The 13229-nt window shown below is 46.6% G+C and overlaps 1 protein-coding gene across 7 annotated transcripts in view; it reads left to right on the forward strand.

The window, feature by feature from the left end:
* The first annotated feature begins 5113 nt into the window (after positions 1-5113).
* The window catches only part of LOC123515821 (adenylate cyclase type 8-like), a 250755-nt gene continuing 242639 nt past the window's right edge, over positions 5114-13229 (forward strand). For 6 of the 7 annotated variants that reach the window (XM_045274682.1, XM_045274685.1, XM_045274687.1 and 3 more), the window contains exons 1-2: positions 5114-5310; positions 8977-9710. The gene's annotated coding sequence lies outside the window, so the exon portion shown is untranslated. The remainder of the gene's footprint in view (positions 5311-8976; positions 9711-13229) is intronic. The other variant, XM_045274684.1, reaches the window with a different exon arrangement.

Here is a 13229-nt window from a genome sequence, read left to right on the forward strand (position 1 = left end):
CATCGAGAGACAGACAATAGATGTGCTAATAGACATAAGTAAGAGGCAAGGTGAACGACCAGCCAAGGCAAGTTATTGAATATACTGGACAAGACTGCTGTATATTTTTTCCAAGGTACACATGAGTCATCTGTTTACGTGTGCAGGTGACGGAGCACTCCTGACTGTACTTAATGGCATCCAGTTATGCAAGTGGTACGTGGAAGTATGAAGGTGTCTGTGGCAGATGTTTTATATAACCATCACCCCTTAATTGGTCAGCAGCAGCAGCAGCAGCAGGTCTCCGCGCTAGACTGAAACATTACAACGAGAATGACCTTGACGTGAAACAAAACAAAACAAGACAGATAAAGGAGGGATATATACAAAAAGGAAAGTGAAAGAGGGACAGAATAACACAGATAAAGGAGGGATGTATAGAAAGAGGGAAATGTAATGTAAGGGAGGGATAGCATATAACAGGTAAAGGAGGGATATATATATATATATATATATATATATATATATATATATATATATATATATATATATATATATATATATATATATATATATATATACGAGGAAGGTGTAGTCGAAGGGAAGGATAGCATAAAAGAGCTAAAGGAGGGATATATAGAGAAAGGAAGGTGTAGTACAAGAGAGGAATTTAAAAAGGAAGATGGAATAAAACAACAAAGGAGCAATACATACAAAGAGAAAGTGTAGTATAGTGTAACTGTGTAGGGGGCTGAATTTGAAAAACAGCTAAAACAGAAGATAAATTAAACAAATCCACATAAAAATTATAAAAAAAACCTCTTGTCACTTAGAAAAAAAAAAGCCTCTTCAAAGTTATGGAAGTATGACTAGAAATGTTTCAGAATACGGCTCTGAATCCCACACTTCAGTAGCCGTCAGCTTAACCCTCTTCTCCCCAAGCCCAGCAGCACCAGGCAGCGATAACCCACACTGGAGCGGCGTCTCAAAACCTTACAGCAGTCAGTCAGTCAATTAATTCAATCTGTTAATCAATCAGTGTCAGCAGAGAAGCCAGCCCCGTGAGCCACCCCTACACTAGCAGCGGCGTCCTTTCACCCTTTCCGCTACCACCGCCACTGCCACCACCGCCATCACCATCACTCAGTTCAACCAGTGGTGCCGCACAACTTGCTTCCTACACCATTCTCTCTCTCTCTCTCTCTCTCTCTCTCTCTCTCTCTCTCTCTCTCTCTCTCTCACACACACACACACATGCGACTTTCAGAACATATATATATATATATATATATATATATATATATATATATATATATATATATATATATATATATATATATATATAAATAGATAATCTGAGTAAAATTTTTGTCACGTGTGCAAATTCAGCTGAGTTTATTTGACATTGAAAAGACTCAAATAACAGAGCAGGTAACATTTCCATAACATAACATACACATAGGTTATAGTTCATGTGCTCTCTCTCTCTCTCTCTCTCTCTCTCTCTCTCTCTCTCTCTCTCTCTCTCTCTCTCTCTCTCTCTCTCTCTCATTACCGGTGAGTCACTCGACATAGGCAGCTGCTGACGAGGCTTCCCTCACATAGAAACATTCCATTACCATTGCATAAATTAATATACTTCACTGCACGTCACTTCCTCCGGCCTGTCCGTCACCGCGTCGCGAGAGTAGAAGGGAGGTGTGGAGTGGAGATTGACGCCCTGACGCAGTACGCAAGGGAAGGGAAGAAGGAAGTAAAGGGGGGGAGGAAATTGAGGTAAATTAATGCTGGCGTATATAAATGGAGGCTAGAAAGGAGTGATAAAGGGTAGGATAAAGAGAGCAATTGATGTTTTGTAAGGAGGGAAAGAAGATTGTGTAGAGACGGAGTAGTGTGCAATGAAAAGTATGAACAATGTGCAGTGTCTTGGTAGGGAATGAAATATTGGTGCATCGGGGGTATAAATGGCGGAGGAGGAGGAGGAGGAGGAGGAGGAGGAGGAGGAGGAGGAGGAGGAGGAGGAGGAGGAGGAGGAGGAGGAGGAGGATGGGAAGGAGGATAGCATATGATATAGAGCAGGTGTTGAATTCTAAATGGAGTGTAAAATGAAGGTACGTAAACTGCTAGGAATAAGAGGGAAATACAGAGAAAAGTAGTTAGTGTATGTAGATAAGGACAAGGGCTAAATGGTGTGGTGTATAAACTATATCATAAGAGGCAGTAGATGGTGTAAAGGAAACAAGGCCGGTCAAGTATACACCATGGGACGAGGAATAGTGCAGGAAAGTAGCGAAACATTAACCCCTTCAGTACCATGACGCATTTCCATATTCATTCTGTTTACTATTGGGTGATTTTATACAGCTTCAGAAATTCATGTGGGGGATTAGAATAATGAAGACTGTGGCTATTAATCTTCTGACCTCCATAGACCCTTCCTAATGTCAATGAAATGGTCTAATCGTACACAAATCTCATGGTAAAAAAAGTGTCTCATTGAAGGGGTTAAGGCATGGGAAGATTTAGGGAGAATATATTGTAAGATAGAAGAACAGAGTATGGGCAATTGAAGGGAGTGATTGAATAAGAGTGTAGGGAAATCAGAGGTATCAAATAGAGTAAAATAAGAAGATGAAGGAAATTTCATAAAAGAGAAAAGAGAAAGAAGGAAGTGGTAAGTAGGAAGAGCCATCATGACATGCATCTCAGTGACTTCCCTCGCTCCTTCCCTTCGCAAGTGTCGCCACCCCAGCAGCAACGCCATTTTCCGGCCTAAGTAGCACATCAACGTGAATCAGGAGGCCATCAGTCGGTCCATCCGGAGCCCTAATAACCAAGGGGTATTGTGGGGAGGGGGCGCGAGGTGGGGACGTGGCTCACTGATGCACTGACCACCACCCGCCTGTTGAGTGACTCCGTAGATAATATTTTCTTTTCCTTTCGTATTTTTCTTGCCAGTAAAGGTAAATTAGTAATGGTAGTAATGCTGGTAACGGTAATGATGATGTTGCTGCCGGTGGTGGCGAAGATGATGCTAATAATAAGATCAATAATAATGGTAATGATAGTAGTAGTAATGTCTCAGTTTGAACATAATTGTGTTTTCCTTTGTTAAGACCAACGCTCGATAAATAATACTAAGGGGAATAAAGAGTAAAGCTTTCCATCAGGTTTCCCCTCGCCTCTTTTTACAACGCTTCCATTACTCATTTCCTTCGTATGAAAAACAACGCTTTGGTTAATACACAATCACTGCATGCTAAACAAATAAGGCCATGCGTGTTATTTTCCTACTCCTGGTTTTCCTCCCCCCTCTTTTAGTCTGCATAAATAGGCAAACAGAATAACATTTCATTGGCCACAACAACAAGCACGTAACTTGTCGAAACACTAACAATATCAACTTCATTCTGGTCAACTCATTCTCGTGTTCAGATTCTCTATTGCACACAATTTGCAAAGATCAGTCATTCTTACGAGTCTCTACTGTGTGTGTGTGTGTGTGTGTGAGAGAGAGAGAGAGAGAGAGAGAGAGAGAGAGAGAGAGAGAGAGAGAGAGAGAGAGAGAGAGAGAGAGAGAGAGAGAGAGAGAGAGAGAGAGAGAGAGAGAGCGAGAGAGAGAGAGAGAGAGAGAGAGAGAGAGAGAGAGAGAGAGAGAGAGAGAGAGAGAGAGAGAGAGAGAGAGAGAGAGAGAGAGAGAGAGAGAGAGAGAGTGTGTGTGTGTGTGTGTGTGTGTGTGTGTGTGTGTGTGTGTGTGTGTGTGTGTGTGTGTGTTCACGGGGATAGGGTCAGCGGTGATCAACCTTACTGACCCGCCTGACACATCGCCTGCCCAGATAAGCTCGTTGTTGCGAGGGATTTTCAAGGTAGACCAGTTCCTACTCACATCTCCACCTCCTCCCTCCCTCCCTCTCTCTGTCACTGCTGCTGCTACTACTCCCATCCCTTCCCTCATATACCCCCCTCCCTCCCTCCTTCCCATGCCATTTTTTCCTGGTATCATTGTGAGATTCATGATGATTATTTTCCTTAGCGCTGTTACAGTTGTGCTTGACGTTATTGTTATTGTTATCGTTATCATTATTATTTTTTCTTTTCTTTTTATGAATCATGTTTCTAAGAACAGTTTATATTTGTCACGTGTATGGTCTCTCTCTCTCTCTCTCTCTCTCTCTCTCTCTCTCTCTCTCTCTCTCTCTCTCTCTCTCTCACCAACTTCTGTCAGTCATCCCTTTCCTTCTTTAGACGTAAATTAACCTCAATACTTTAGGGTCATGTCTTGCCATCTCGTTCCCCTTCAGTCCCACACGGTCTCCCCCCTCACTTGCTTGATGTCAGCGCTCGTGGCATTGCACCGGCGCACGTCCCCTTCAACGACGAGGCACATAAGCACCCCTCACCGCTTGCACCTTCCAAATGGCACTGTATCTGTGTTTGTATGTGTGTGTGTTTGTCCACCCTTCACGCCTCAAAAAACACGGTTATTTTGGGAGTTTTACGGTGTTATCTTGGCCAGTGACTGCACAAGAGAATGCGAGTTTTGAAGTACGTATTTGTGAAGCTGGAATGTTCTGGCGGCTGTTCAATCATTCACTTTTAGCTTCCACGCTCACTGGTTACCACAGATACTCATTTCTATGGCTTCCCTCCTTCTAATATTCATTTATTAACATTAGAATCTGTAGGCAGTCTCTCTCTCTCTCTCTCTCTCTCTCTGGCCAGCGAATGCAGTCTCTTCTTTAATAGAGCTACTAACATGAGGACGTCCACCACAACATTTCATGGACAGCGACCTCAGCCATCCAAGACACTCATATCCTCCCTTGCCAGGAACTCGTGGTATTTGTCTTTACATAAATAAGAGACTTCCAGACTTCTAACGCCGTGCTAGCTGCTGCCTAAGCCCTTCATATAACACTATTAAAGGAAGTAATAGTCAAAGTTAAAAGGGATACACTAAGGAGAATGTGTATTATGGATCCGACTCAGGTCTTTATGAAGTTCCACAGTTTTCCTTGGTAAGTAAATCAGGGAAGGCATTCGGGAAGGCAAGGTAACATCCTGTTGAAGAGCGGGGAAGGCGTCTGGATCCGCCAGGTGGGTCCCGCTCTACCCACAGCGACTTTGTCAGAGTTACATGGAGTCAGTCTACCGCGGGACATTGTGGCGTGCGGGTGTGTCTCAGCGCGGCACCGGCCCTCACTCGTACTGTGCTGGAGGTGTGTTGCGCGCCCTGCCTTGCTCGCCTCATGACGCTGCCTCTCTTTGGGGGCTTCATCATGCAGGAGGCAAGCACCTACAGACTACTTGTATAAACTTGAGGAAGATAAGGTGAAGGAAGTGTCATTGTCAGGCAGGTTGATTAAGCAATAACAATAAAACTTGGCTCATAATTAATGGTGTTCATAATTTATGTTGATTGTACATGGGTAAGGAAATTAGAATTAGTCACTGTGGTGAAGTACGGCCCAGTAGCAGCGATGGGAGGGAGGTGAGGGCGCCGGGAGGTGAGGAGGGGAGTGAGCGACGCTGTGCCTGAAGAGGGGCGGTGACACCATGCCTTCGCTGACCTGCGTGGCGCGTGTCCTCATCCTGCTGTGCCTCGTGCCTGCTACTCCCTAACCTTTGGGGAAGCACCGCCCTCACCTAACGCCACATAAACAGATCCGGTGCTGATGAGCCTCGAGTTAATCACTAATACAGGTGTCCGGAACATGGCGTGTCGGATTATTCACGGGTGTTTGGGCAGAGCGTGGCGGGTCTGTGGGAGAGGGAGGGGCGGAGGGTAGCGTGCCAGGGGTGTAACTGTCGGCTAACTCGTCTAGGCGTCCTTGCCCGTGCCGTTACTGTCTCGTCAGGAGCCACGCGGCACCACCTCAACACTGCCACTCAGCATTGCACATTCATGCCAAGCGACTGAATAAGTAGTAGATAGGTTTCCTTGAACTACCTCGCCACATCAATCCTGTAGTGCATTATTCTGTGGGGCGATCGTTTATCAAATGTTAGTAGATCATTACACATGTGAGGCAGCCACTAAGGGCGCAGGGATGCCAAGTGACCGAGATGAGAAGCGTTCACCATCTCCATTGCTTCGTTTTTATCTTCTAACATTGAGACTTCTTGTCGCTCATGAAGGATGAAAAATAATGTGTTTCCCCGATTTGAAAGAAAGACAGCCATCCAAGCCACCTCGACCTGCCTCATTTGTAAGGCGTCCGTCGTCCCGTCAAGTGGAAAAAGCGACTCGCAGCAAAAACGTTTGTAAGACTTTGAAGTGATCACCACGGGAGCCTCAGGACACAAAGGGTGGCTAGGATCCTGTCTGTTATCAGGTGTGCCACATACATGTACACCAGGTGAGAGAGACGTCCTTCTGTGGCTAGAGGACGCGCGCACCACCTGGATGGCACCTGAAGGACGTGGCCTGGAGACTCACTCGCAGCTCTTCATACCTGAACCTTACTTTACCGAATATAATAAAACCTAATACATCGCAAACTTAGCCAACCCATCCTAACTATACCAGATCAAACTCAACCAAGCATGCATAATGGCAGGCACAGGTTCACCCATCACTCTAAGATCTGACACGTACAGGTTCATGCAGTATGATGATTCTGTTCCTGAGACATCGCCACTTCAGCACGTCCGCAGTGTTAACCTGACGCTCACGCCTCGGTCACCATCCCACACAAAGACACTGGCGCCTGGTTTACCCGCGATATCCCAGATCCCTCGAACACACCATCACGTCTCAGCCCAACAACATACGAGATCTGGCGTCGCGAGGAGTAACACTTTGCCTCTACCCAAACAAATCTTTTCCTGGTCCCATCCTGGCTCAGTGTGTCCTTGGAACCAACCTGCGCTGAAATAGTAAACAGTCTTTCATAATATAGTAGGGCGGATGTCCTTGTCTATACAGGAACAGTTGCTTAAAGAAACGATGTACTATATATTTCAGAACTATATCTCGCGCCTACCACCACCTATTCTACCCACCGTTCTTGGTCAATGCGGAGCTGCCATTATAAAGTTTAGTAGTCCATGACATTGATTTCTACTTAATTTCACAAGTATAAAACTTAGTAGATTTTATAATAGCAATGCGTGAGGCAACTGTACACGATAACAAGGAATAATTACCTTCATTTGTGTCTGCATGCACTCTTTTTTACCACCATGGCGGCTGTGTGTAAGTATAACTCTATCATTACACGCCAACAAAGAACAATTGCCTTGATTTGCCGGAAAGAGAGAAAAAACACAAGCAATACAAGCGACCTGCAATGCGCGACTCAAATTGTGTTACTTCAATACTAGCAAATTAAATCAGTCGAGTTAGCTACACTGGATATTTATGGGCGGACGGCGTGTTAAATATTCGCAATTAGTGACTTGATCAGTATGTATTGTGGTGGCAATGTAGCTGTGCATGGAATAAGGTTCCGGCTGAATACTACTACGTATGTCCTGTCTGGGTGTGGCGCCGCTGTCTTCCCGTCTGTGTGTGTGTGTCTGTGTGTGTGACCTCGCGGGCCTGGGTTGGCTAGGAGGTCAAGTTACGGGAGTGTGTAGGACATGTTTAGGAAGTGAGGTGAGGTTATGCAAGGTCTGAATAATATCCCACCATGCTTACAGTGAATAAGTGAGTTGGTTTTTGCGTCTCAGCAGCAAGTTTTGAGAGAGAGAGAGAGAGAGAGAGAGAGAGAGAGAGAGAGAGAGAGAGGCGACCATTATATCTTTCCGTCCCGTTATCTGCCCGAATCACACACAAATATTGGACATCTCCCGTGCTTTAAAATTGCTTACACCATCGTTTCATCTGTTTACTTTTTTTTTCAACTCCTGTGTGTGTGTGTGTGTGTGTGTGTGTGTGTGTGTGTGTGTGTGTGTGTGTGTGTGTGTGTGTGTTGAAGCGTTATAATTTCGATTTTTCTTTATGATATCCACTGCCCCCCACCCATCTCTCTCTCTCTCTCTCTCTCTCTCTCTCTCTCTGTGTGTGTGTGTGTGTGTCTGTGTGTGTGCGTAAGCCTGAAATACCATCGACATATCCCAGGGAGAGAGAGAGAGAGAGAGAGAGAGAGAGAGAGAGAGAGAGAGAGAATGTAATCAGTAGTGGTGGTTGCGGTGATAGTGGTGGTGTTAGTGACTAATTGATAGCGAAAGGGAGGCGAGTACAGGCCACTACTAACGTGTGATGATGATGGTGGTGGTGGTGGTGGTGAGGGTGATGAAATAATTAACTACGCCTGTTTGTCCCTCCTTCCTTCCCTTCTGCTAATATGATAAAAAAAATTTCCACCTGTCTCTCTCTCTCTCTCTCTCTCTCTCTCTCTCTCTCTATACGAACATTAACACCTATTTCACATTTTTATCAAGGAACGTTCTATCTACTCCCGTGCCTCTGTGTTTTCTAGATAGCTTATCGTGTGTGTGTGTGTGTGTGTGTGTGTGTGTGTGTGTGTGTGTGTGTGTGTGTGTGTTCAAGTTGTGTCGCGGCGCGTGTTGACTCTCCCAGTGATATTACAAACTGGCACTATACAGACACTGGCACGGCGGGGAAAGTGGAATAAAGTTTGTCCCTCGCTGTGTCGTGGATACTGCGGGATTTACGTTGTTATTCCTGCTAATTTATCTCTTATTTTTTCCACATCTGGTACTAAGCAGCTGATTTGTGTTATCCACGCACGATCAGTCCATTAGTAGGAGAGAGAGAGAGAGAGAGAGAGAGAGAGAGAGAGAGAGAGAGAGAGAGAGAGAGAGAGAGAGAGCAAAGAGGAGTAGTGAATTAACAATACACTTGGTGGTAAGTAAGTCTGGTCAAGTAATGGGAAGGAAGGTGGCGCGGAGGACGGAGTGGTATTCTTGAAAAAGGTTACCCTGAAAAGACTAATATAACTCTCGCTCTCATTATTAGCTACACTGGTTTATGCATGTTGAGTTTGACTTGCTGCCTTGTAATGAAACCATCTTTGCTCTCCCTCACAGGTCTTCTCCCTGCAGTGTCGTATATAGGTGGAGGAGGCGTTGATCTTTGCGCCACAACCACCACCACCAATACACCAGCATAAGGAACAAGTCTACTGCCGAGAGAGAGAGAGAAAAAAAAAAAAGATACCCAAAAGTTACCAAGACAGGACACAGGCAAAGAAACGAGAGCCAGTGAGTCATATTTGTAGAGGAACGGCACATATGAAAACCACGTGACCCTGGAGGTGTTGTGAAGTGTCAGGTGAACCTTATACGTGACGCGGTGCACCTCCTGGACGCTTAGGGACGTTGTGAAGTGGCTTAGAGTGATTAGGAAACCCTGTCAGTGTATCTGGAGGCATCGTGTGCTGGACCGGGCGTGGGTGAAGGCGAGGAGCTGAGGCCTGACTTGAGGAGGAGGTATTGACGACCTTGCTCCTGTGTGTGTGTGTGTGTGTGTGTGTGTGTGTGTGTGTGTGTGTGTGAGGGGAGGACGTGCTGTTTACCTCTCACTTGGGCACCACCACCACCTCCTCCTCCTCCTCCTCCTCTTCCTCTCACTTCTCCGTCGCCTCTCGAAGCCAGTCACACCAACCACCTGTTCCATTCTCGAGGACAAATCACTTATCATACAGTTACCTAGCGTCGACGCCTCAGCACAGTCTCAGCTTCCACGCATCCCACCGGTCGGCCTCCATCAAACCCCGTACTCTGCCACCCACCCACCGGCCTCCACACGCCCACTCCTTCAGGTAAGTGTTGCTGCTTCATTCACACCGACTCTGAATCGACAGGAAATGGCCCCATGACACGAGGAAGTTAGTGGCGGTGTGCATTCTCTCTCTCTCTCTCTCTCTCTCTCTCTCTCTCTCTCTCTCAGACTATATTTTTGGTTTCCAGGCTGTATTTTTTGCAGCACGTGCCTGACATATGATTGTCTTGCTGTACAGTTATCCCCATCTTAGCAAAGACCGGTAGCTTCACCAACACAAAGGTGGGGGGAGGCAGGGATGGAGGGACGGAGGGAAGCATGGAGGGATGGGAGGGGTGTTCAAGGCAATGTGGCAAATTTAGTGGGGGGGCACAAAGGTTATTCAAGGCCTGCCACTTCCACCACAACGATCAAGAGCTTCCAGGGAGGCTGTGTAGCAATGTTCCACATCCTGTAGTAACGCGGCTCATTAAATAAGCCGCCGTTACCGGTCATCCTCCACCTCAGTCTTGCTCCACCTTCACCTTCCTTGCGGATAACTTTCCTTCTGAAATAACAGTCTGAAGGGGCCACAACAAAACACTTGTTACCGGGCAGCACCTGTGCATATCAGAGAGAGGCCTGAGAACTCACCACAGACTGCTCAGTAATGGCGTTGTCACTCGTTTTTTTTTTTTTTTTTTTCATCACGTCAAGAGGCGGAGGGATGCTTACCGTCGCCACGCCATCCCAAGGCAGTGTCTGTCTCGGTCCATCGGGTGATATAATTTGTTATATCTGTCATTGTGTTCTAGTGATCACATGATGTAATCGAACATTAAACATGAAAAATTAGACTGTTCTTCTGTGGTGAATGTTGCGGGGAATATCTCGGCCATATGAAATAAGTGAGCGTCTAGAGGTCCGCCTGGTTGAAATCTGCCTCACGTGACGATAAGCCCAGCCAGGCCTCGCTGCTAACAGTATCTTTCCGAAGCCTTGACGCAAGGTTATGTTGAAAGACTCGTGCCGCGGCGTGACTTGTTCCGTGTGGAGATGGGACACATCTGGCGACAGGAACAGGTTGGCTGCTCGTAGTCTTGCTTCCCTCATGGCGCTGTGTGTATACGTATTGCCAACACATAGTTACGTTTACACCCATAATCAGGTAAGCTTCTCGTATAGCCTCGATATGAACAAAACAAGTCCGTACATCAAGCACATATCTGAGTTTGTGTATATGGGGCAAGGCTGAGTGACGTGGTGAGGGCTTGAAGGAAGATTGCGTCACAGGAGAGAAGGAAAACCCTGACCTTAGGATTAGAGAATGATAAATCATACTTGTCAGTCATCCTCCTGAAACTGTCAATGCACTCTGCCGAAAGCATTAGTATCTCCTGTTTTTCATTTGTGCCACGGAGAGTGCCGTCAATGTCTCTGTGACGCGATGCCACGTGACCTTGAACATCCTGTGAAGGAAGGAGCCATCTTCGTGTCAGGCTGAATTCACCAGTGTTCAAGTCTTGGCACTCTCAGCTGTAACTGATAATTTATTCATCTTACAGGAATTTTTTCTGAGTCAGCACACCTGTGGCTCCTTCAGGTGCGTCATCCCTATTAGTTCATTTTGCCCAGCACATCTGCGTTGTAAACCATGAATTAGTTATAGTTATTCGCGGGGCAGCGTTAATGTATACCTAATGAACGAAATTCCTACAGGAGTCGTACACACGCAATATGCAACCGTGTCTCATCCACCGGCACGTGCAAGGGTGTCAGCTGACAGGCGAGGCACATTGCCCTGCTGACTGCAGCGTCAAGCGGGTTTTCCACACTTCCTCCCCCGCGTGTCCGCTACATGTAATTGTTTCAATCCCGAGCCACGCCGGTCTTTCCCAACGTCTTACACGATCTTTCCTCCTTCTCGTCCCCGTGCTTACTCTTGCGCCTAGGCAGTCCGCCAGTTTTACTTACACACACACACACACACACACACACACACACACACACACACACACACACACACACACACACACACACACACACACACACACACACACACACACACACACACACACACCGTATAACACTACCACAGCACCTCACACATGGATGTTTATGTCTCTATGCCGGATGAGAAAGAAAAGTTTATGCCTTATTTTGGGAAGGGACACACAAACACGCTGACAAACACTTCCCAGGTAGGTGGCGCTGAAAGGCTGTGTCGTGACGCCCAAGTAGCGTATGGTGGTTATTAACGCATACAATGAACTCTCTAACAAACGCACACCGGTGAACGCCTATTGAAGAGACAGCCAATCAGTATTGTGGGGAGAGTCCCCTTCCCCCAACCACACCCGGGAGTAGCAACGAACATCTTTAAGGTCACCGAGAATACAGTTGTCACTCAGAGCAATAACTCGCATTCATTACTACGCTCACTTGGCAGGTAATATTATTGAGTACATGTAACTTTTCTTCTCTTTCCTTACATGTGTGTCTTATGAGTTTTCTCCCAGCACTCTCCAACTCCTACACCTTTCCTGCTCTCCTGCTCTCCCCTTCCGCACCAAACCAGACCCTCATACCGTCCTCCTAGCACCAACCAACCTGCTGGTCACTGTGTACTCCGAGCGGCCCGGCAGGAATACACAAGTCCACACCTGCACCACAACCTCGTCCAAAACACCAGCACACGACCTTGCCCCACACCGCCAAGCCTATGACGCCACCAGCACAGACACGTCCACTTGTATAAGGTCGTCCTCGAAATATTCTCGACACTACTTTCCTGTCATACATACACACACACACACACACACACACACACACACACACACACACACACACACACACACACACACACACACACACACACACACACACACACACACACACACACACACACACACACACACACACACACACACGTCCACCTCTTGACATCACCTTCCTTTCCTCATTACATACCTTCATCTTTCCTCATATTATTGCCTAACTTTCGATCTCTCCCTACCCTCTCTCTCCTTCTCTCTCTCTCCCTAGCAAGCCTCCAACACAGCCTCCCTTCTTTTCACCATATGGGGACACTTGCTCTCTCTGTTTATGCAGCTTCAGGTTCGTTCTATTCTCTTGTTAGCTTTCAGTGCTGCAAAAATAACCTTCTGCCATATGGTGTAACAGCGAGATTTACGACAGTGAGGGTTGGCGGGGCGTGGGTGCGAGTCGGAGGGGGTGCGGAGAGGCCCCTGCCACGTGCCCAGAGGAGAGATGCAGGAGGAACAAGGAGTGAAAGAGAAAGAGAGGAAGAGAGGGAGAAAGGCAATGAAAAGAAGGGATGAATGGAGAGGAAACACCTGCGCCTGAGGAGGAGGTGTGGAGAGGGAAGTAGAGGGTGAAGAGAGGGACTTGAAAAGAGAGGACGGAGAGGGGGATCGAAGGGAAAAAAGGAGAGAGAAAAAGAAGAATGGAAAGATTTGAGGAATGCTGGGATTTGAAGCAAGGAAGGTAAAGGGGATTTAGAAAGAAGATAGGGGAATAGAAAAGTTAATGACACACTGCAGGTGAGAGTGTTCATGGA

This window comes from Portunus trituberculatus, chromosome 40, assembly GCF_017591435.1.
Source record: "Portunus trituberculatus isolate SZX2019 chromosome 40, ASM1759143v1, whole genome shotgun sequence".
In the NCBI taxonomy this organism is placed as follows: domain Eukaryota; kingdom Metazoa; phylum Arthropoda; class Malacostraca; order Decapoda; family Portunidae; genus Portunus; species Portunus trituberculatus.